This window comes from Haemaphysalis longicornis, unplaced genomic scaffold (assembly GCF_048455015.1).
Source record: "Haemaphysalis longicornis isolate Haplotype H1 unplaced genomic scaffold, Haemaphysalis longicornis Haplotype H1 scaffold_1, whole genome shotgun sequence".
Taxonomy (NCBI): Eukaryota; Metazoa; Arthropoda; class Arachnida; order Ixodida; family Ixodidae; genus Haemaphysalis; species Haemaphysalis longicornis.
The window spans coordinates 47331634-47357109 of record NW_027526203.1 but is presented as its reverse complement, the minus strand read 5'-3'; the positions used below and the strand labels follow the sequence as shown (position 1 = coordinate 47357109).

Below are 25476 nucleotides of genomic sequence, written 5' to 3'. Positions count from 1 at the left end.
TCTATTGTCCCAGCAATCTCCTCCCGCAAGAGTCGGCGCGTTAAACACTACAATCAATTATGAAAATCCGTTCACTATCACCGAAACTACGCGCAATGAGAAATCGCGCATAGTCGTTCCCTCCCAACTAGACCAGGGACAAAACGACAAAAGCTTGCGCGCTCTCTCCCGGAGAGGGGGGCGGCTCGCGGCATTCTCTTCGCAGCCTTCGATATATCACAGGCCGGGGAGTTTTCTCCTTTTCTCCGCAACGTGGAGGCGCCTATTTCCGGCCTGGTGCCACAAAAAAGCAGGCATGGGTGCCTGCTCGCAAGCGCGCGCTCGGGCTGGTAGGGCGTTTTTGAAGCAATAAACGTTTGTAGTCGAGTGGTCCCGTTGAAAGGGAAGTATTCAGCTCGTCACTCAAACTCCACGCACACTGAAAACACAAGAGAAACGGCAAAACTGTGCCTACAGGTTCAGGCATAGAAGAGGTTCGTACACAGCAATGACGACGGCGGAAATGGGAGAAATTAGCCGCGAAGTTGACCAGTGACAGCCGATCGGGCAGCCATGGCCTCAATGACGTCGCTTAGGCCATGCCAGGGGGGCATGGCCTGAAGAGTGCAAGCACTGAAGACAGTGCGGTTGGTTTTTCCACGTCTTTCCCAGCGATTTGCGCACTCACTGCTTCACGTGGACGTGTATATTCGGCTTAGGTATTCCTGGCAGTGTAATCTAAACGTTGCGCAGGTTTACTTGCACTGCTCAGAGTGTTGCAGGGTCTCTTTAAGTTTTAATGCCATTAACTCACTGCTACACGCAAAAATTTAATGCCATTTTCGGTTTAAGGAGTTCCGCACAACTCATTAGCCTTCATGAATGCCTTAAATCTGCCTACTCTCGAACACGATGGGCATCAAATGAAACCAACAAAACTCTCAGCACCAGAGAGTTGTCGCAGAAATGTAGTTAACCCTTTGAGGGTCACGGGCGTACATGTACGGCATCGGCAAACCCTTTCAAAACGGTCAATGACGTACATATACGGCATTGCTTGTATCTTTAAAAAGCATGTCTTTGTCGCCAACTTCTCTTGCTTGGCATGTGCTGCCACACTTCGGAAATACGTCAAATTTTTTTCTTGCACCGATTGGCTCTTCTTTTTATTTTTTATGATTTACCTCAGTGGCGCGCCGGCTATTGTTTGCGCATCCGCTAACAAGGGGGCGCGCTGGCTGTCGCCCACCGGGCACCTCTCGCTTCTTGCGCCTACCACAGACCAAGGTCACCTGCGAAACTGATTAGGCTCTCTTCTACTTTTTATTTTTATTTTAGGGGCGGTGCGCCGTCTATTGCTCCAGCATCCGGCCCCACGCGCAGCGGCTGGTTTTGGTATCGTCCTCTGGGTGCTTCCCGCTTTTTGCGCCCGCTAAACGGATGGCCATCTGATTTTGATTCACTCAAACGGTGCCAGCTTGTTGCTCTCTCGTTTTTATTTAGAATGTTTCTTGTGTTACTCGTGAATAAACCACATATATGTAACGACACAAACGATTTTTTGGTCACTTCACTATGGTCACCCTAAAAAAATTACGATAATTTTTTCTCGAAATGGGTTCACCCGAAGAATATAAATCAGCAGTAAAAAAATCGACCCAGGGGGAGTCGCATTTGGCAAAAAAATTCAACCCTCAAAGGGTTTAACTTCGAAATAAGGCGTTTTTTTGTGCACTTTTGGTGGCGAAGTTCTCATAAGGATAAAGTTCACTAAAATAGCAGCAAAAGGCAAAACATCGTGTTAGTCGTCGTTTTGAAGTTTTAGGATTTGGCTACCGTTGGCAGGCAACCACAGTTGCTGAAGCGACTTTTAGAAACGGCTCACACAATTTTTTAGAAAACACTATTTCTCATAACATTTTTATTACAAAAAACATTTTTAACCCTTGTAAATGTTTTTCTCTACTTTAAAAGCTTCTAAAATATTGGTGCATTTATTTCTTGATCATTACCATTATCATGCCGAATACTTTGCATTTTTGCATGCAGCACGATCTGCCCAAATAATGTCATTCAGTACTTTAAGGCCTTAAACACTGAATATCATTTTCATGTACGTGTGGCACGGGTATAACTCAGCCACATAGCCTGATTGTTTTCAAAAGACAGCTCGCATTGATGTCAAACCGCAGCTATCTTTTGACAAAAAACAGGGCCTAGAGCTACATGCTAGGGTCTAAACGACTAGTTTTCCTTCAAAGGTTTTGTCAGTGCTGGTGGAGACTTTTTGAAAGGTGAAGTGCTCCGTGGGCCATAAGACAGCTGCCCTAAGTGCAAAACCCAGTATTTGTCCTTTATGTGTAAAAAATAGTGCGCAATCAGAAGAATGCAGTCAACAGGCACAGAAAGTTAGCTATTTCCTCCTATCACAAGTTTGCTTGACTGTATGCTGAAAGGAAAAACAAGACACCGGCTAGTTTGAAGTGAGCATTCTTCATCTACAAGTTCTGTAACTACAGGTGACCATGCTGCCGTTGCGAGGTTTACATTCACCTGACACCTAGGCCACTGTTTAAATAAACAATTAAGGCAGCAACGGTTATCTCGCAACAAAACGGGTTTACAACACCGTATGGCACATGCACACAAGGCATGTGAGCCGTCTGAACCAAACAAAACTGCTAACAGAAGCCAATAGATAGCAGAACTGAACTAGGCTGTAAAGCCCTACTGCTCCTTTTCGAATGTGAGCACTAGGGACACCTGAGACATGCCTGAAGGCACATGCCACACTATGGGTGAGAGACCAAAGTAGGTATCCTAGAGGCTCCAAACATGGTGGTGAAAGGCAAATGGTAGACAAGCGCTGTAAATTGTTACATAATTTCTGTGAAGCGGCCTGCTTGGCAGGTGGACACTATTTAGGCTGAGAGCATGCGGGGAGGCTAGCAGGTGAGGCAGGGAAAGAGAGAGCAACTGGAAAATGGCCGTCAGAAGCCATTATCAGCTAACACGACAGGAAATGCTCAACAGAAGGTGTTGCTAGAGGTGACAATTTTTGCTTCATACCTTGTAGAAGTGGGTACAGAGAATCCACTGCAAACAGGGCTTTCGATTCTGCTTCGAAAGCCCTGCTCTCAGCGGCCTCAACCCGTGCTTCCAAAATCTCCATGCGCAAGTCTTCTATGCCAACAGCCTTGGCTTCGGAATCAATGGCCCTGGCCTCGGCTTCAGCGGCCCTGGCCTCGGCGTCAGCGGCCCTGGCCTCGGCGTCAGCGGCCCTGGCCTCCGCCTCAGCGGCCCTGGCCTCCGCCTCAGCGGCCCTGGCCTGAGCCTCAGCGGCCCTGGCCGCAGCCTCCGCAACCCTGGCGTCGGCTTGTGTTGTGGTCTTGGCTGCGGTGCTGTAGGCTTTGCCTACCACAGCTCGTGCCTCAGCCGTGGTTGCTGCAGTCTCAGGGTCATTTTCCTGCTCCCGGGTACTCTGGAAGCAAGCAAAGGCTTTGAATGGCCAAGACATAGCCAGCCCTATCATGCCTTCTTCAAAACACGGAAGTCCCGATTTTAAAAGGTGCTTTCCACAAAACTACTGATAGACAGCCATACCTCGAATTTTCCCTCCAGAACAGGTTTGATCACAATGAGGCTATTTATCAGACAACTCTTTTCGTGTCCTGAAATCTTGTTAGACATTTCAAGCAGGGGAAGTAAGAGAGAATTTCGCTGACAACCATGCCCATTAATGTCGCCTCCTTTTTGATTCTTGTGCACTGCGGATATTTTATTTTTTGAGCTATCGCAACTTTCTGTAACTTCCTGCTGATAGCGACATTATGATCAAAATTTACCTGTTGATGTGTGCTTAGTTTGCTGAGTATTACATACTGCTACCTCACCCGTTTTCTTTTTTGTTCGCGTTATAACTGCACTGGATCAGTGCTGAGAAGGTTCTGGGGGTAGTTTTATTAGTTTTGTGGATTTTGCTTTTTTTTACTGCTCACAGAAGCTACCAAAACCAATACAATGATAACAACTGTTGAGGAGCAATATCGAGAGCTTAGCTCAACGAATTCACCACTGGAAGTCATTCATGTAAACTATGAAAATAGCGTTCAATCACAGAGGTTGCCACCTGTTCTGGTGTCTCTTTATCGTTTTTGTTTCGCCCAAGGGAAATGCACTAGGCAGAACAGCAAGCACAGCTTTTGTGCGCACAACTGAACAAATGCAGGAACACTGGTAAAGAAGTGTTGGTTTTATTTTCAGTGCCAAGGGGGCGCGGCAATGTAGCAGGAAGAATACAGCAGCCACCTTTTTCAAGGTTACTTCCGTGCATTGTAAACACCTTGTTCAATGAGGACGTTGTTGATATCAAACCATGAATTTGTTAGGACAATTTCCTTAAAGCCTGAGCATGTTTTTTTTTTCTGAGGTAAGCATGTGTTGATTCAAAAGTGCAGGGGTGAGAAAATGAACTAACCTGCGTTAACGCTTCTATTTTTCCCAGTTTTTTTGTCAGGCAACGCCTTGCTTCAAGCAGTTGCTCTAACCTGAATTGAAATGGTGTAAGTCCCCTTGTGTACAGAGCTTGTGCTTCTTCCGGATAATTCGGGAGAGTTGGCAGGTATGCACTTGTCTCATCCATGCGCTATTCTTACGTTTCAAAATCATGTATCGACCAGTCAGCTTTCCCATTCACTGGCCTCCATGGCAGCAATGCTGAACTAGCAATGACTTTGGTAAAAACTGATGAGACAAAGCAGGAACTTTGTTTTATGTATGAGGCTTTGTTTGTGCTGGCAAACAAATCCCTTTGTCTCTGTCACAAAAAACCATTTAAAGGGGTCTTGAAGAAAAATAAAACTGTTTAATATAAAAGAGCTAGGCTTCAGTACCTCAGCCAGCTCCATTCCAGCCCCGAAAAGTTTTAACTAGAACGAAAAACGAAACTAGAGGCCTCACTACAATTGCCCGGTCATGTGCATTAGCGACGGGTTAGTCGAGCGGGCACTATCAGCACAAACAACATTTTGTGGCATCATAGAAAAGTTGCCTGAAAGCTGCTAGAAAATTTCTACGGATACACATGTTTGCTTTAATATCCCCATTATTTGTTTGAAGTTTGCTCTAAAATTCGTCTTATTGTCACACCGGCAAAGCAGTCTTCCTTTTGAACCAAACTGGCATTTTGTCTTCATGACCACTCTAAGATATCAGCAATGTCACTTGAAGAGAATGCAAGGGTATTTCACTTCAATATTTTGCAAAAGGGAATAACCCTCCCCCATTTATTTGTGGGCAAAAACAGTGTTTTGCAATATTCAGAACTTTAGCAATTAAACCATATGCAACATCAAACACTTAGTGCGCTGAAGTACCTTCAGCAAAGCAGCATAGCATCCTTATAAATGCGCATCAGTACCTTTTCGTTGGCCTCCTGCCTGAGTCGCTGCAGAACCCGGTCCTCCAATGCCACTGCCTTTCGTTTCCGGGCCTTTAGTGATGCAAAAAGAAACACAGTGAAAACTTACTTTGTGAAACACAACTATTGAATTCCCTAGTTTACCAAAGTAACAAAGAAACTTTAATGCTAGAAAACTTTCTTGCAATCTATAGAGGAGACTGGCAATACAACTTCTAGCATTGAATATATGAGGCCATCGTGCTGAAAAGTGCCAACCCTAGAAAACTCCACACAGGTTGTTTTGACATTAAAAATGAAAGGGTGTGATGGATAAGCAAAACTGCTGAGAGCAGAAGCACTAATTCAAAATTTCTGTACTGAACATACACCTGGGATATGAGGTGCACTATGTAGAGAAGGGTTCAAAATTTTTTTTTATTGTGTCGCAAAAACACCTGCTGTGACCAAGAATTCAGCAAGAGCTAAGTTGCCAAAAGAAGAGGGCAGTAAAAAGGTGCAATTTTTTATAAATAATTAGGTGTACCAAGATGCAAAAATCCTGCCATTGTTGGCAACAGAGAATCCCAAAAAACTACTGCAACTAAAAAAGATAAAGGGCCACATTCAAACCGAGGTACATAACATTCAAACCCAGGTACATGCGCTGAGAGTCAAGTGATTTAAAGGGCTACTGAAGCACTTTTAAAACCGGGCAAAACTCTACTTTTTACAATTATTACATTGGTCAGTTTGCGCCTGTAAAGTTTTTTTGGTCATTTTTATCTTGGGGACAGCGGTATTTGTCGTTAAAGTTGACCCTACGCCTCGCCCACTGCTTCCTGCCGCATCGCCCCGGAAGAGCGAGAAACTGAGAGGCAGCGACCGGAAGTAGCGTCATATTCGGAAGACGGCCAGTGACGTGCGCCGCCGCTTCGCTGTGTCCCAGTTTTCTGGGCAAAGTTCTGAATTAAGTAGGCGGGTAATCTGCACTCTATTAATCATGATTGTCTTAAGTTGCTTTCGCGTCGATTTTTTGGCGTCGACTGCTTTCGCGTCGACTGTGTGATTCCCTAAAGCGACTCCTAGATACCAGAGAGAGAGAAACTTTATTTTTGTCTATTATCGCAGTGGTTGGGGTGGCATCCGTCAGCCGCTTCCGTCCAGGCAGCTGCTGGTAGCACTTCGGATGAAGGCCACCAGGTCCCGTTGATCTTGGTGATTGCAGGCGGTAGCCAGCCACTCCTTAGTGTGATGTGTTCTGAGTGCTGAGGTGTTAGTGCATTCCCACAATATATGTTCTTGGTTAAGTGTGTCGTTGCAGTGGCTGCACTGGGGGGTGGGCTGGTGGTGCCATGCCGTAGGCGTTGTAACCATGCTGGAGTTTGTAGTGTGTTTGTTTGTGCTTGTCTGAGTAGTGTTTGTTCTTCTCTGTCCAACAAAGGATGGGGGGGGGTGGATACTCCATCCTGTCGTGGAGGTACTGTCTCATTTTGATACAACGTTGGGGGTGAGATTTCAGGGTACATACATGGTCAGCGGGAGCCCGGATAAGCGTTTCACGGGCGAGTTGATTGGCTCGTTCGTTCCCAGCTAATCCCATGTGCCCAGGTACCCAGTGAATTCTGGCCTGTCCTCTTCCTGTGGCTAAAAGTTGCAGTGCAGATGGAAAGGTGATTCCGCTTGCAAGTAGGTGACATGCCTTCTTGGAGTTCGTGTAAATATTTGTAAGTGTGGTGGGGGTCGTCGTTTGGCCAATTGCGAGTGCTATGGCCAGCATTTCAGCTTCTTCCGGAGTGGTACAGCTGGTGTGCATCGAGAATTCGTCTTCTTTGAGGTTCGTATAGGCTATTCCACACATAGGTCCTCTCTTGGCTGCATCCGTGAATATGTGTTTTTGGTGGGGATCTCTGACAACCTTCTTTGAATAAAATGCCGCTCTAATTTGTCGTCGAGATGGATTCCTTCTTTGTCAATGTGCCGTGGGATGGGTCCCACCTGTATGTGCTTGAGGATGTCTTGCTTGATGGGGGTTGTAGCGACCTGGGTGGGGCTTGGTTGGTATCCGAGTTCTGTGAGTATAGCTCGTCCCGAGTGAGTGCTGTTTAGCCGTATTAGTTGGTTGTGACGCTGTGTGGTTATAATTTCTTCGGTGGTATGGAGAGTCCTTGTGCTGAGAAACTTCGTTGTACTGGCGCTGAAGATACCAGAGATTTCCTACCCGAGCGCCCGTGGCTACTACATTGCCTTCACGAGTAGTCGCGGGGCCGGCCGTGTCGTCGGCTGCTCTGTGCTTCATACGCCAAGCGACGGGCTCAAACAAATACGGAGGTACCCCAAGTTTCTGATCCATTATTATAAGGGAATTAGAAAATTTGTGGGACCACAGCGCTCTGGGCTTCCCGAACTTCTTGCTCGTTTTCCCGATCAACGTTGTTGGCTGTGACGACAGCTTAGCTGAATAGCTACATTTTAAGAAGAAATCAAGCGAGCTGAAAGCATGAAGCGTTTTCTGCACGCAGAAGCGCTCCGCAAACTCGCCGGTCGTGCATGCCCGTACGGCGCACGAAACGGCTCTCACCACACATGCCGCGGCAGCGACCGCTCTTCGCTGCCGTCCAGAATCAAGGCCGTCGCGAAAAGCAAGGTAAACGTGCAAGAGAGGATGATAGTCTGGTGAAAAATTGTGCTAGGGATTGTCGTCCAAGGTGATTTCGAAAGAGGTGATCGAATTCGTATCGCGATGCGGAGCGCCGACCGGTCGCGGAGGCTCGTCGACGGGCCTGCCCGAGCAAGAGATGCGGCGAGAGGCCGATGGATGGCGTTACCTGCGCACAAGAATGAGCACAGCACCGATCGCTAGAATGACTATCAACGTAGCAATAACGTTCCGCATGCGAGAAAGGGGATGATAATGTGGTGAAAAACTGTGTTAAGGATAGTCATTCGAAATTGTAGAGATAGCGGCGACCAACTATCTCCCTTGGTGCTAAAGCTAAAGTTCCCAACAACACCGGCGATCCGTGCAACCTGAGCCGGCTGGAGCTGTTGGGGAAGGCGTTCTAAAGCTCGTCAGGGGCCAGCGTGCTGCGCTTGGGTTCCTCTACCTTTTGCGGGGCAACCAACGTTCAACTCCCCTATTCTAAAACATGCGTATGTGCAGCAATGCCACGTTCCGCTGACCGGCCGAGCAGCGACCCGGCACCAGCACCTCTGCGCGACGCGGCGACCGGCGGCAGCCGCGCTGCCTGTGCGCATCGCAGGCCGCTGCACAGAGCTTGTTGCCGCCTGTCCAAATGTAGAAACGAATTTCCACATTCGAGAATGGGGATGATGGTGGGTTGAAAAATTGTGCTAGGAATTGTGGCTAGTGCTGGTAGTGAAAGCGGCGAACCAATATCTGCGCGACTTCCCTGCACCCGAGAAACAAGTCGGCTATGAGTCGTTGGGGGAGAACCCCTTTCTAAAGCTCGCCGCAAGCGAACCTGCTTTGTTTATACTTCCCTCAGGCTCTCCTATTCTAAGGAAAGATTGTGTGAGCCCTCCATTCACCAGGGGACCTTCTAGCCCGTATCTGAACGGGGACAGAATGATATCTTCAGGCCATGCGGTCCCCGCAGCGCCGGCACTTCCGAATATGACGTCATCTGCCGCCAGCCAATCGCGAAAGGCAGCCAGGGCTCTCACCGTGCCCTCGAGCAGGGGTCGTTTGTTTTGACGAAAAAAGATGGTTTGGGTGTATTTACACATAAAATAAACATGTTTTTCGACTTCAGCATCAGGAAAACCATAATGCAATGCCCCCAACAAATTTTTTTGAAAAGCTCTTCACCAGCCCTTTAAGCACTCCACCTACACCAGAACATGAAACACACCTGAGGTACCTGCTCGCATGCTTTGAACGCCAGGCAATATGGTTTCCCCTAATGATACCTAAGTGCTACATCACATGTGGGTCATGCTGGCTCCATAAGGCTACCAAATGCCGATTCATAGCCCTTAACCATGGAGTTCCATGCATACCCATACACCCAGCCACTCAAAGGCCAAGGACGTTCACGGCGAATTTGCACGGTTCAAAGTTGCTGCGACATTAAGATACCCATCTACGATTCCCACATATTCCCTCATGGGGACTGGAAAGTGAGGATGACAGCTGCCATCAGAGGCAGAATGAAGTGCCGGCAGCAATTTTTTTGCCACAGAACCAGCATTGTCCTCTCTACAAAGACTGCTCATTCTATCTGCCGAAAGCACCATGGCTAACAAGTTTCCGCTAAATCCGTGACATAAGGAATCTTCAAAGTTCTACCCCCATGCAAGCTATCGTTAGCTTTCAGGCTTTTCTTTGCATGTCTTCATGTACAGACGGTCGAGGCCTTGAGAAAAAAAATTCATTGTCCATGCAGAGTTACACTTAACTCAAAAACGGAATAAAAAACAGTAAATGAAAAAGAAAAAATTCTATGCAGCCCTCGTGCACCGTACGTTAAGAACAGCAAGGTAGGTACTTTCCCTGGCAGTCTTCGTCGTCCTCGAATCGTCCCGTGTTTCTTGAAGAATCCTTTCCAGGAGCTTTTCAAGTTCGCTCCGAACCGCTAACAAGAACGCATGACACATATTAGTGAATACACTGCGAAAATTTATGTTTATGCATGTCTTGACTACTTTCTTAAAATTAATGGTGAATGTACAGGGTACAGCCTACTTGCAAAGTACACGACATCTGAGCCTCGACAATGTCTGTCGCAACAAGACTGCCTACAAGGTATTCCGGAATTAGCGCAAAAGTATGGATACATACTGCATGCCCTTCGTCCCATATAAACAGAACCGCACCTTTTCGGTACCAAGCACCTAACGACAGCAGAGCAAGGTACAAGCTTAGCAGTACGATTATCTAGGCAACCACCACCGCTTCGTCGCTTATCGCGTTTTCTCGAGACATCAGTTTGTAGAGCAGGGCGTGCTGTTGGCTGTTCTTACGTTCCTATAATAGTCTCTGAAATAAACTTCACAGCTGCAAGTAGCGTTGTCCTGTTTGCGTGTTCCCTGTGCCTCGCTTTCGAGCAGTTTTTTTTTCGTCATTAATAAGCCACATGCAACAAAACCGCCAATAAATCGCATGTGTTGTTGATAAAAAAATCGTAACAAACAGGAAAAACAGCATCACAAAAATGCAAGAACGCGGTGTTATGAATTAGGTACTGACTACAGCGACGGGGCCCGTCGCTTTAAAATCTGCACTACAGTGATGGGGACTAACTCTAGCTCAATCCGGACGGATCTCCGACGCCCGCTTCACAATATTTCAGCCAGAGCAGTCGGCCTTGATTTTTACCTAACCAGCCGAACCGCTTCCGCTCACTGACTAGCCAGAGTCACGGTTAATTATTAATCACTGGTAATAATTAGAGGAGATCGGGCGTAACTGGGGATCGCTACGTCGGCCGTGGCTCCAGCGAGCGGGAGCAGTTCGGCCGCTTGAGTAAAAAACCAAGACCGACTGCTCTCATCGCGTGAATTTTAAAGCGGGCGTGAGGTTTTGATATTACAAAACGCTAACTACGGACACACACAAAAAAAAAAGTTCGAGAATCGAACCAGGGACTTCAACGTCCGTAGTCAGCGCCAGAACCACTACGCCAAATCCCGGAACGAGATAAGCCAGCTAATCGGCTTGTCTTGACTTCGCGTTCAGTTGTATGATTGTGGGGTTTATCGCGCCGACGCAACGCAGGCTCCGGGGGGCTCCGGATTAATTTTGACCACCTGTGGGTCTTTATCGTGCGCCGAAATCTCGTACACACGGGCGTTTTTGTTTTCGCCTCCATCAGAAAGGCGGCCACCGCGGCCGGGAATCGAACCCGCGACCTCATGCTCAGCAGCGCAACGCCTCAGCCACTGAGCCACCGCGGTGGGTTTAGCGTTCAGTCTTGAGGGGGCCCCGTCACTGTAGTGCAGATTATAAAGCGACACAAACCTATCAGTCAGTACCTATGAATTAAAGAAAAATGATTGCATCACTAAGGTGTCACATGGCCTACAAACGCGTTTATGCGGCTAGAACTGAGATATTGTCCTTAAATTTCGCATCTGGTCGATCATCATGCAAAGGAATGAATGACCATCCTGGACGCACTCATTTATTTTTATTCAACAGCCAGTGCACGTGACGATACCGAAGAAACGAACACGTGCGTTTGTGTCGCTTGCGGACGTTTGTCCTCGTTCGAGTTGTACGGTTGAATAAACAACGATCTAGACGCTTGTACAAAGCAGTAGGGACCGCATATACAAGTTTTGCCACTGTCAGCTAACAGGACTGGCATAAAATAGTAGTAACGACTTAACTTCACAAGCTGGGCTGGTAGGAGGCTTGTCGTTCCGGTGGCTCTTTTATTTTTATCCTCATCGGGCCAATTCAATTTTCCCAGTTGCGCTTCTGGGTTGGCCCCGTGAATTCAGGCCAGGTCTTCGAGTTGTGCTTCCTAATAGGGTCAAAATCTTTTATAAGTGTAACCGACTCCACGGCAAAGCTTTCATCGGGGAATCTGAAGAGCCCGTATTTGTCCATTTTGACGGAAAATGGAGTCAGTACCACCACAGAACAGGTACCACAGAGGATTTGTACCGGCTGTTCGGCTGGTTTATTGTCGTGGCTGGGGTTGGATTGGATTGCGTTGACTGCTGCGCACGCTGCAACGCCGTGCACGGGTAGAGTGTACTAGAAGTTTTGCACGGGCTCGCAAGCCGCTGCTTACGGCTGCAAAATCGCCGACTTGTTCCTCTCCCTGGCTAAAACAGTCAGCTTCGAGCCTATAAGCCTATAATGTAGATTAAAAACATTTCTTCGGGACTATATATATAAAGAAACTTGTTTGAGTAAGTCCTGTCCACACAGTGCAAGACAAGAAGTTTCTGTGGAGTTTCTGCGGACACATCAGTGAATGGCTGCCTAAGCGCTCGGTTAAATTTCTGCTTCTAATAATTTGTTCTTCGTAAAATTACGTTTGTATAATTATCCCGTGTTTTGAGGCGGGGAAGTTATGGAAGAGCTGCTGTAGGGGAAGGCGAAGCCGCGGCTTTTCTACGAAACTTCTTAAGGCAGCATTTAGTTTTGAAACTCAAGCAACGGGTCCTCACTTGCATTCTAGGCAATTTTAGCGGTAGAAAACAGTGCTCGGGCTCCTAGTTACAGCTGAAGCACTCGTATTTACACCCAAACATATGCATAACACCCTCCCTCCCCCTCCTTTTTTTATTTTTCTTAGTGGCTCTTCATTTCTAGCTATGGTCGCTATGATCATGTATGCTTCCACTTCAGTGATTGCTATGCTCTTGTGAGTGCGCTAAGGCTCGTTTCCCTTTATGTATGTGGCTACGCAGGAGATACCAATCCACATAACTGACACGGCCTTCTCGACAAAATCAGAGGCTTTTGTTTGAAATACCCTCCCACGCGAAAATAACTACACACAATTTTGACACGTGTGCAAATGTACTCTTTAAGGCCAACTGCACTCAAAATTTTTTTTTGTCCAAATAAGACCTGCGTTCTCAAATGGCGGACGTGCCTAGCGTGGCTCCTGTTTTTTACGGCAATAAGTGCGGCTATTTTTCTGTTTTCGGCCTGCCTTTGCTACCAGAGTGAACTTCGAGTGACCAGAATCACGAAGATACCGGACTCGGACAGGTGAAATTCTCTTCCTAGACACTAGTGGACGTTCTTTCGGTGCGCACCCGGGTTAGGCTTGGCGCCTACACACCTCATCGTGGCAGCTCCCTGCGAGCCCACCGACAACGAGCGCACGGCAGCAGCACCGGCACGAGCCACGAGCTATGAGCAGCAGTAGGCGCGTGCCCTAGGCGCGTGCCCCGGCGCAGCGGCAGCAGCTCCGCGATGTCGGGCCCAGCGTCTCTAGGGGCATCGGCGGAGCTGCGTCTCAGACCGACACTATTGCGCGACAACGGCGAACCCGTGGCGACTCCTATGGATGGACAACACACTGACATGGACCAAGATGGCGAGAACGACTCTGCAGAGGGCAAGTGGAACATTTCGACAAGAAAGAGGACCAACTGGAAGACGGACGTCAACCGGATTGACAGGGTAAGTCGCCCTCGGGCACTTCTCTCGTTAAGGCCACTGAAGAAATTCAGCATACATGCCATACCCAAGAACACATTGGCAAATTTGATAGGGACACTAGCGCTGAGCGCAGAAATGGCACAATTGGCAGCGTACCGGTACGATAAATCTGGAAACTGAGTACAGATCACTGTCTACGATGAAGAGCACGCCAACCGCATCTTGGGGGCTACCAGCTTGATTTTCCAGCACGATGGCCAGACTGTCACGCTGCCGATTGAAATTCGGCACATCCCCAACCGCAGCAACTCTTCAAGAGGGGTTATAACTGTAGAAGCAGGTGAATCTAATGAAGAAATTCTCAACTGGGTCCGATGCGAGCGGGCAGAAGTGCTCTCAGCCCAAAGAATCGGGAAAACAAACAAAGCCATCCTAACTTTTGATGCCCCAGAAGTCCCCAAAGTTGTTAAATATTACATGGCGATAGTCAAAGTCTCGCCATATCAGCCAAAGCGAATGGTGTGCTTCTCATGCCACCAAATTGGCCATATGGCGAGGCACTGCCCGAACCCGCAGGTCTGTAGAGACTGTGGACGGGCACACGAAGGAGGAATCCCGTGTGGCCGGACTCTCTTTTGCGCTGCGTGCAAAAAAGAGGGTCACCTTGCCGTGGACCCGCGCTGTTCAGCTAGAGTGCCCGTTCCCAGTATTCAAAAGCAAGAGAAAATCCAAAATGGCGTCTCCTGGGCTGACATGGTGACACAGAATGGTCGACCTGCTACGGGCGCCAAGGAGTCACAGATAGAACGGGGCACTCATGTCACCATGTCACAACCATTAGCAAGCGCCATACACGGGAACGGGGCACTGTTGACTCAGCTGGCGGAGATGCGTTCGGAGCTTCCCGCCCTCAGAGAGGAGAATGCACAGCTGCAATCGGAGATTCCGGAACTTAAACGAAGCAAAGAACGTACACCAGCAACCCAATCTGCTCCCAAGTCAGGACAACCTGAGCGTTCCCATCTGCAGCCTCCCAGAGGCAGAACTCCCTCCGTGCCTCGGCGGAGCCGCAGCACCACTGCAAAACAAACGGCAACGTCACAGCCTGCTTCGAGTGTCATGAATGAGATTTTACAGGCGCTCAAGTATGTCCGGGCTGATGTTCAACAGGAACGCCGCGCTCGACTTACAGATATTGAAAAATTGAAGTCTACCATCGACAGTTTTTCGCAGCAGGCGTCATCTATGATGACATGCATTCAAAGCCTTCCAACGTCACAGGAGGATCCCCCTCCACGAAAGGTCACCGCGCGGAGCACGCTAGGACAGTAGCATGGATTCCCCTAAAGTGCTACAGTGGAACTGCCGAGGGTTTCAAACGACCGCCACAATATTGAAAAGTAAAATCCACACAAGCCGTCCTATCATTCTTCTGTTACAAGAAACGAAGTGCTCCCCAACCAAAAGTGGTTATACCACTTTCGCCAATCCCGCAATAATGTGGAAAGGCACCAAAGGCAACCCTAGGAGTCCTACAGCGGCCGGGCAGGCAGCCGTTCTGGTGAGATCGGACCTAACCTGCGCTCACTTGGCGATTACTGGGCACACTTCACCAGATCACGAGGGAGTGATAGTTATGGTACAGCTACCCAACGGAAAGAAACTTCTGGTTGCATCTGTGTACTATCGCCCTGTATCAAGCGCACAGGGCAGGGTTAATTTTATGTGGATGCGGCATCTCGTTCAAAAGTACCCCAACATACCGATTCTGATTGGAGGTGATTTTAATGCGCAAAGCACAGTCTGGGGCTACTCCCGGTCAAATAAGCGCGGTATAGCTCTGGAGGCTGCAGCCGAGGACTCCGGCCTTCACTTGGTCAATGATATTGCAGTTCGCACGCGTCTGGGCTTACATAGCTCCCAAAATGACTCCACCCCGGACCTCACTTATGCTTCATGTGGGGTTGTCCGCTCTTGGAGCGTGTACGATACTACTTGGGGCAGCGACCATTTTCCAATTCAAATACAACTGACAGGAAAGCGATTTCGAAACAAACGAACACACAAAATTATAGATTGGCAGTGTTTCCGGCAGAGCGTACAAGTCCGCAGCACCACTACAATGAAGGAGTTCGTTTCTGCGTTGCAAGAGGCAGCGCTGCAGGCCAGGGAAGAAGTCGAATGTGATGACAGCTCACCTGCCCCGGACAAACATTCAGCCAACCTATGGCGCAAGGCGGCCACTCTTACAAAACACTACATTCGAAACGGAAAAAGGCAGATAGATCTTGTTAAAGTGAGACAACACTACAAAATCATACGGGCCTATGAACAGACACTTTCTAATGAGCAGTGGCACAGCTTGTGCTCTCAGCTTAGCCAGGAGCGCGGCCTAGCCAAACTATGGGGAATTTACCGCAAATTGGCAGGCAAACGCAAATGCAAGAACCGGCTCTTCGATACCCTTATTCTCAAAGCCCCACCGGATCGGGTAGAGGAAGACATCATAAAGACGTTCTTCCCTTTTTCATCACTTACGCCCCCACCCCCACTGCCATCCATCTTACTGCCCAGTACGCGGCCGGAGCTGGACGCCCCGTTTACATTGGGAGAATTGCAGGCTGCCCTTTGTCAGGGCCGGTCTAAGTCGGCTCCAGGACACGATGGCATCACGTGGCAGCATCTGCGCAACTTAGACGAAGTGGCACAGGAACGTCTTTTAGAACTAGCAAATGCACAATGGGAACGGGGAGAGGTTCCTTCGGATCTCAAACTCACGCTAGTAACGCCGATACCAAAGCCCAATAAGGACTCATCCAAGCTCGCCAACCTAAGGCCTATTTCATTGACGCCAACGCTATGCAAGCTTATAGAGCGCATGATTTGTAATCGAATGCAGCATCACTTAGAATATATCCAACCATGGTTCCATCCCTCACAAACCGGCTTTAGGCCCCATCTTGGAACGCATGATGCCTTGTGGCTACTCAGACGTGTTATCAACCGTAAAGGCGCCGGGGCCCTCCTCGATTACGTACTTGCGGTTGATATGCGAAAACCCTTCGATAACGTTAAGCATCAAGCGATACTAGAAGAGTTGGCCCAGGCTTACCCCAGCCAGCGTGCTCAAAATTGGATTCGGAGCTTCCTAAGCCAACGACCAGTACAACTCGCAGCATCGGCTCCGGGATGGACCCCCAGGACCTATTTCTTGGATAGGGGCGTGCCCCAGGGGTCTATCCTCGGACCGATGTTGTTCAATTTGGCCATGGCGAGAGTAGCGCGATCGCTAGAGAAGGACACGGTGGCTAGGTTTGCAATCTATGCCGACGATATAACTATTTGCACCGAGGCGCGCTAGTTTGGCTGCGTCGAATCTATGATCACAGAACTCCAAGCAGCTGTCCACAGCCTTACGGACACTTTGCCCTCTCTAGGGCTCGCCTTAGCGCCAGACAAAACAGAATTTCTTGCTGTCCATGGGAGCAAGAGTTTACCTCCACAGTGGCATCAGGTGGTATACCTATCGAACATTCCTATTGCAAACCGGTAGGATCAGGCTTCTGGGATTGCCGCTAGCCAGCAGCAACAGCGCCAAACAATGGATAAGTCAACTAAAGTCAAGCTGGAAACCGATGCTACACTTAGTGTCGCGTATGTCGAATAAGTATGGTGGTGCATCTCAAACGGCAACCCATACGCTGGCAAGGGCAGTGTCACTGGGCCGAATATGTTATGGGGCTCCGGTGTACGACCTCACCGCCACCCAAATGAAACATCTCGACATTCTATATCGAGCTGTTCGCCGCACAATAACTGGCCTGCCTCGACACACCCGTATAGCGGCGCTTGAAGATTCTGTCGCTCTGCCACCGCTGCCCGCACTAATAGAAGCAACCATCGCCCAGAACACTGCGAGACGTGAACTGACAAGCCAAGGCCTGGCTCTTGTGGCCTGGGACAACAGAAGACAACTCGATCCTGCCACGTTGCCCGCTGCACCACCACCGCCCTGGGAACACACGACTCAGGTCGTAATGCATCAGAACACCAACATACCCAGAAGGCACCCCCAAGCCCGACAACAGGCTCAACGACGACTCCAGATGAGCAAACGGCCTGGGGAAATTGACATCTACACTGACGCCAGTATTCGCGACGGACGCATTCGGTGTAGCATGGAGATCTCCAGAGGCACCACACCTGGATGGCGCGGCAGGGCTCGAGCTGAACACCTGTTCACCCCTGGAAGCGGAGCTACGGGGCGTACTGGCCGTACTGGACCATCTAACGTACTCTGCGAATACACCTCAAATGGCACGCATATTGACCGATTCCCATGACGTCATGCAAGAACTCCGGAAACCATATTCAGACCACCCTATAGCCAACATCATTACGCTATCCCTTCAACATCTTTCGCGAAATGGTGTTACAATACGCGTGGCATGGGCACCAGGTCACACGGATTTCCAGTCGGGGAACCGAGCAGCACACGATGCTGCCAGGGAGAGCGCTTCATTACCTCCGTCCCCTTCTGCCGTCGTGCCTTGCATGAACCCGCGCCTGGAACTGGATGCTAGGCGTGTTCAACGCAAGATTACCCTATTACGTCAAACTCCTAAAGGATATCTGCCACAGAGCCTTCAAATACCCAGGGTTGCCGAAATATTCATCAATAAAAGCATCGCCAACAGTGCCTACACGCCCTCTGTTACGAGGAAATGGTACCATCCGAATGGGCAACCACCCCCGTATTGCCCTTATTGCCAAGAGAACGTATCATCTGACCTTCACCACCTCACGTGGGTGTGCAGCCATTTCGCGCTCCAAAGACAGGACTTGCTCCGTCACGTCCCTCCAGACACGAACACTCTGCACCCTCCAAATCACGAAATCGGTTTTCTGCAAGCACTAGGCAATTATGGCATACAGAGTGGCCTTGCGAGATTAGTGTAGCCTGGGGGTGACTACCCATCCTGCGAAGAGCCTTAATATCATGGACGCAAAATGAGTGCTCAAAGAAGGGACGTTCAATTTTGCGGCGAAGACCTTTTGCTACCCCCTTCCCTTCACTTCCCATTCCCCCATGCACGGCCTCCGGGCCTCCCCTTTCCTCCAATAAAGGCTTGAATCAATCAATCAATGTCCAAATAAGTAGTATATGCTCTTAAAATCACCATGGCGAAATCCTTAGCTTCGTAATCACACAGAGCGCTAGGTACCGCCGTTCAAAGTACCTCCGAGCAGACGACGTTTGCACCTGGCGGAGAGTCGCCGTAACAAGTTCCGAGCGGCCTGTGACGGAGGTTGGGGAACCTGTCCCGTGAAGCTCGCGCTTCTCCGGCGACATGCAGGGCGCTCCGCCGGGCGCAGGGATACGTTCGCCCGGGGTTTCTCTGCTATACCAGCGCGCTGTACCGGCGTCGCCATCAAATGTTTAAAGGAGCCATGAAGAGAAAATGCAAGTTGGTTTTATTCGAAAGATTTCGTGTTTTATAGTGCCCCCAGCGCTTGTGCGGATACAAACGGTGCTTTATTCACTGAGAAATTAAACAATTTAGGTTAAAATTCTGATTTTCCCGCTCAATCGTGCGTTTTCGTGGTCCCAAATGACATCACAGGAACCGACCGCTCTGCAGCCTAGAATACCTGCATTCACGCATCCGCCGTACAGGGTAGAGACACGTATACGCTGGCGCCGCCATTTTCGGTTGCTCGCTCGCCGCCGAAGCAAGTCATTGTGTCAAAACAGCGCTAAAATTATCGCCGCAACGCGGTTTACTGAAGAAGTTTGAATCATATTGTCTGTTTCGCGTTGCTAGGTCTCGTGGGAAACGAAAAGAATAACGCGTTGAGCCCGTTGGCCCAATTGCGGCGGCACGGGACGTTCAAAGTTTGTCTCCACCCTGTACAGCGGTGTTGGTTTGTTCCCGCGTTTCTTTTCGTTCCGTAACCTAGATGGCGCCACCATACCGTGGCAAGCGTTTGGTTTGTTTTTGCCCGCATTTAAACCTCGCTTGTTTTTGTTCTGCGAGAAAATATTCGTTCCCTGAAACAGTGCTCGCTCGACAAATGGGGTCACGTAAGACACCGTTGCGTGCGTCAATCGGCCACTGTCGTCTGAGACAACCCCAAGCCCCGTAGTGCTGTGCAGCTAAACCAAGCATGCTGTGCGCAGTACGAACAGCAGAACGCATCAGTACTTCTATGTTTACATGTGCTTTCGTAACTTCCGCTGTTTGTCCCATCATTCTTATCGCTTTGTAAAGAATGTGCCCTAAATTTAAGCGCAAATCGCTCGTTCGTCTAGTTTGTAAGCTCTACCTAATTTGCGTCTGCTTCTGCCAGCCTCCGCCAATCGCAGAGCTTAGCTCATGTGACATCATAGGTTCTGTTGCGGGAAATGAGCTGGTGGGTCGCATGACCATTCCCGTTTTTCCTAATTATGTAGCTTATTTGAGCGAAGTTCACGTTAAAAGTCATGTAAGTATGATTCTAACGAGACAATCTTTTGAATGAACCAAACTTGTGTTTTCTCTTCATGGCTCCTTTAAACTAACCGCATAGGCAGCAATATCCCCCATTTTTCTCAATGCAAAAAAAAAATGATTAGAAGCCTAAACGTATTCAGGCACTTGCGAACGTGTTGAAGTTAGCAAAACTCTTTTTACTTGAAAATAATATTTTTACTCAAGGAAAAAAATAGCGCGAAAGGAGCACTTGCCTTACATTTGTCACTCCTATTGCATTTACCACAGAAAAAAAAAGATATATTATAAATTACTTACCACTTGCACTTCCGCGTCCAATATTGGCCTCATTTGGGCTAGCCCAACGCCACCTCTATCCTTTAGACATTTCCAAAGGTTTTACGACCCAAATAGAGTTCTTGTACACGCGGCTATAAACATTTGTGCGAATGTTGTCTCCCTAGCTAAGTGAACCAAAATCAGCCTTGCTCGTAGTAACAAATACACCCGCACAAATATTGGCTGTCGTATTTGGGAAGTGCGAAAACTAAACTGCTCCTCTCCTAAACAATAGATTATATTTTTGTTCGATTCCCAAGTGAAGTATTTACTCTGAGCGTTAAATTTAGTTTATTTGAAAGTAAAACTTTTTCAACAGTACCTGTCTCTGGTTAAAGCAGAAAACAGCGGTAAATAGGAAGTGTTTTCGTGTTTTAGTGCGTATTTTAGCTCTGGAGGCGGGCTTATAGTTTCAGATCCCTTTTATAATTCGATTCTCGATGTGCACACAGGAAAAAAAAATACTGGGCCGATATATTCGAAGCTGTTTGCATGTAATGTATAGTAGAAATAGTGGTTTATCTCCGCCCGCGTGCGATTTGTTCCCGTCAGAGAGGGCGACGTGATAGCCGAGGGGTCGGCTATATTAAAAGCGGCTTTTCGATATCGTATACCAGCAAATAGCTTTGTAAATCAGGGTCCGTTTTTTACTTGCAATGCCGAAAATTGCTATTCCGGCAGTTATTATGATGGAAAAAATTACTGTCGGGCGGTCTACTTCATCTCGATGGATAGCAACGGGATGCCGGAATTGCGCCGAACTCCATTATCATGGGCAAACGTTAGTGGAAGTTCTTCTGTGGAAATAAAAAAGCGAAACGCGGCGCTACCACGCGCATTTGAAGGCGGCTCTGAGCGGCCGCCGGCTCTGGCGCGGTCGCTTCCGTTCCCTCACATACGTCACGTCCGGCCGCCGCTATGGCCGCCTTTTCTATTCAGTTTCGGTTCCGAAAACGCGAATGTCGCGAGCCGTTTGCGTCGCGCGCGTTGATGTTAGAAGCGCAGTATTTTGCATTTCGCACCCTTTTATATGAACTGTTAGGTGACATTATTTTTACGTTGTCGAAAATTTGAGTGCAGTTGGCCTTTAATGCCTAAAACTATATAGGGTGTATTCACAGAGCCTTGGACCGCGCGGCGGCGCTACCTGCGCGGCGGCGGCGCCGCCATATTTGAGGTTGCACTCCGCCTCGCGGGCAGCGCGTTTCGCGACGCAAAACGTTGTTTGCGGCGTGGTGTGGCAAGAACGTTCGTGTGGACGGTGTTTTTCTCTGCGTGATTCGTGTGTTTCAGAATAAACTGTAGCAGGGTGGCGAGTTGGGCGAGTTGGTGTACTTGCATATTGGGGAACAGCGCGAAATAACAGGGACACAAAAAGAAAGAATTGCCCTGTTAAGTGTCCCTGTTATTTCGCGCTGTTCCCCAAGATGTTTCAGAATGCCTGGTCGTAACAAGTAGCCAGCATTACTTTCGCTGCGAAATTCCGGGTGCGCTGTTCACGTCTACAACCGCAGACCCGAAGCAGGCCGAACGACGAAAGCAAGCGCGCCGTTTTTTTTTTGTTGTTGTTGTTGTTTCGAAGCGAAGGCCAGGGCAGTGCATGATTTCGCGCGACGAAGGCAACTGTCCGATGGTTTGACAGGCGCGGCCAGCGGCGTGCATAACCCGGTGCGTTTTGGCGATTTCGCGATATCTCGGTGTCATCCCCGTGCGCCGATTTCATTATTTCCTCCGTTGCTTAAAGCGACCGTGGCGCGAATTGAGAAAATTTCTTCACCCAAGGCTGCGAGGATATTTGATGTGGTGGTGGCGTGTGGGAGAGGAGCTGGTTTTACCGTGCCACCCAGGCATGTTGCGCACTTCTTGAGGAGTATGAGAGACGGTGAGGTGCTCTGGCGACAGTGTTCTGTGCGTTGAACACACGAAGGTCGTGCATTTGAGCTCCTAATGAAGCGGAACAATTGCGCACAGGGTCTGGGTGGAAACCATCACGAGGTAAGTACGTGACAAATTTAGGTATGGTGGCGACGACAAAGATCCTTTCTTTCGGTAAAGACGAAGCGGAAATTATAAGCAGAACAAGATTATGGAACACGTACACTTTGGCTACTTCGAAAGCAGCGCAGAGACAAGTGACAAAGGCTGCTCTAGTTTGTCCCTGCATACTTTAACGTTTTAGTCTCTGCGCTTTTTTTGAAGTGGTCAAACTGTATACCCAGCGTCAAGCTTTAGTGTCTGGTCACGTAACACGTACGCTTGGTCAATCGAGAACAGTCGAAGGCGACGAAGAAGAATTGGATCAATTTGGATGCCCGCAATTACCTGGGAAACGATATTGCATGTACGCGTGCGTTCACCTCAACACTCGAAGTATAGCCCATGTTGAGGCTGGGAGGCCAGTATGGTTCGTCTCATCCATAAAGTACGCCGGATACCTTAATTTGTGAACATTTTAAGCATGCGCATGTTTCAAACATGTGACGAGGTGCCAGGTGAAAGCTCCGGCCCCCATCGTCCCGGGGCCACCTGGATGAAACGGGTTCCAACAGATTCGATAATGATTAGCCATATTATCGATAACTTCTTTGGGAATTTGTCGAATGAAGACAGACAGCCTTCAAGCACTGCCCTAGGCGTCGCTTCAAAACAGCGAAAGGAAAAAAAAATACACTGCGCGCTTTTTATATTTTGTCGTGTGGCCTGCTTCGGGTCAGTGGTTGTAGGAGACCAGCGCAGTCCGGATTTTCGAAGTGAGCACAATGCTAGCTACTCGGTAGGACGAGGCATTCGCAAACCCACGAATCACGCAGAAAAAACACCGTCTACAGGAACGTTCTTGCCAGCAGCACACGTTTTGCGTCGGGAAACGCGCTGCCCGCGCGGCGGAGTGCAACCTCAAATATGGCGTCGTCGCCGCCGCGCAGGTAGCGCCGCCGCGCCGCCCAAAGCCCTGTGAATACACCCTATACGCAAGAGCACAAAACGACGTGGTACAATGCCGTCGCTGAACCAGTATGTATGCGTATACGCTCGAACACACAACATTCTTATCATTGAAAAACACAACTACATTTTTTATTTTATTCCACGGCATTCACACGAACCACTTTTTCTCTCTTTCTAGAGTATGGGAACGGGTTGTACCTTCGGGTATGTCTAATTCTTACAACCTTGGCGCTGCTGTGAGGCTTTTTGATCTTGAAGTGAACGCTTTGTAAATTAAATGATAACGGGCCGCAACGTCGTTACCATGCGACCTCTTGCTTACATAAAGTTACAGGCGGGAAAATACACACGTAGAAGAAAAACTACGCGACTTGCTAGTGGAGCCGAGAAATAACCCGGCCTCTTTTCGTAGGTGGTGCTTCTCCAGTGAAGCTATTGTACTTTTATCGCTATACTGTGCGTGCATGCATGTATGGGGAATATACGTGTCCTTGTTAATCAAGGTGACATTTTCGCCTTTCAATGCGGAATTCACAAATATCGTTCCGGCACCGCTTTGCCCAAATTTTTCGTGTGCACTGAGCGAGGCTCTGCTATCCCGTCATGTCTAACATAGATCTCGATATATATTGCAATGCCAGCCCACGTGTCCCGACATTTTTTATTATTAGTACTACCGTATTCAGTATATCCTACTAAGCCCTGATTTACAAAAAAGTGCCGGGTTGCGTGAGTTCAACGTGCATTGCTGATAATATATAATATATGCATGTTTTATTCAATAAAGAATAGATAAAAGACTTAAGCTAAAAAATGATGTGAGATGATCGTTCGGAAATGACTTGCAGGCGGACTCTGGGAAATTATTTACATTTGACCGCATTTTGAACAGCACTGAAGACGGGGACACAGGAAGGGGGTCGGTACAGGCGCTATGTATCGTCCAGAGACAGATTATCCCGGCTTTTTTTACTGCTGCCCTCCTCAACTTACAGGAAGTCACAAAAAATTATTCACAAACTGATTAGAAATCGGGCTTTGCGACACGGTGCTCACGCATTTTTTTTTAATACAACACCGCGGCTCGCTCATTGTGCGTGCCAAACGACTTTTGACTGAAGTAAAACACACATATGTTTCACCATGCGTCTTAATTCCTGTACATGCATGTTTGTAAATGGGTATGTTTTGATCTTGAAAACGGTGAGGTGTGAACACGAGGCGCTTTTGCACTGATTGAACTCATTCACAACATAAAGCACCATCGATTTTCCCACTCGCAACTAATCAAGGAATCCTGGCTTTAACTTTACCGTCACCAGGGGCAAGTGGCCGTACAAACGGCTGAATGTGATGTACGTCGGGGACTAGGCGGTGCTAAATACGGGGAAAATTGCATGTGGCATGTGTGCACATTAAAAGAATGTTTGGCGTGGCTTTGAAAGGCTATCACATGTGTTGAGCCCAACGTGGCCTCTGCTTTATTCTACAATTAAATGAGATATCTACAAGTTAACATTAATCGGAAGTGGTTGCCTTACGGGCCAGCGCCTGTAACCAACCGAGAAGCGTCAATCCTGCGTTCGACGGCTTTCCGTCATCCTCAACGCCTCAATCGTGTCCTCGATCCCTTGGCTACCTAATGTCCGCGCAGACGCACGTGCGGCTGCTCGCTTAGCTGCTTGATCTGTTTTGTTGTTCCTGGGAAATTTTGACACGCGGGGGGCGAGTGGTCGCTGACCCTCGCTCTCCATTTTCGTTCCTCGCTGCGACATCACGGCCCAAGGGAGCTCCGCGTACGTATGCTGCCTGCCCCGTTGGCCTGGCCGGCGGAAGATGCATTGCCAAAGGGCGCGAAAGTGCGCGGAGGATGGGCGAGGAGGCGCGGACATGGCGAAGGCAGGCCAGCGGAACTAATCCCCTGGCCTGCCTTCGCCATGTCCGCGCCTCCTCGCCCTTCCTCCGCGCTCTTTCGCGCGCACAGGCCCAGACGGGTCCCCGTCAACCCGGTAGACGGACTGCCAGAACTCTCTAATGGCTTTCATCGTCGCATTATTCCTTTGCTGCTGTGCGTTTGGATGCCATACGTCGGAAGGGAATGCGCGTTGGTATTTCGCCCCGTATAAAAGTTTTATTTCCAGAAATGATAAACTGTTGTAACCTCATACACAAGAAGATATTGGCTAGGCCACAGCTCTGTTGCTTTCAACCAGAAAAAAAAAACTAGTTGCATCAAGAGCTTCACGCAT

General features: G+C 48.7%; 1 pseudogene; it reads left to right on the top strand.

Moving 5' to 3' along the window:
- The first annotated feature begins 13280 nt into the window (after window positions 1–13280).
- Window positions 13281–25476, top strand: part of LOC144167569 (uncharacterized) — a 28900-nt pseudogene continuing 16704 nt past the window's right edge.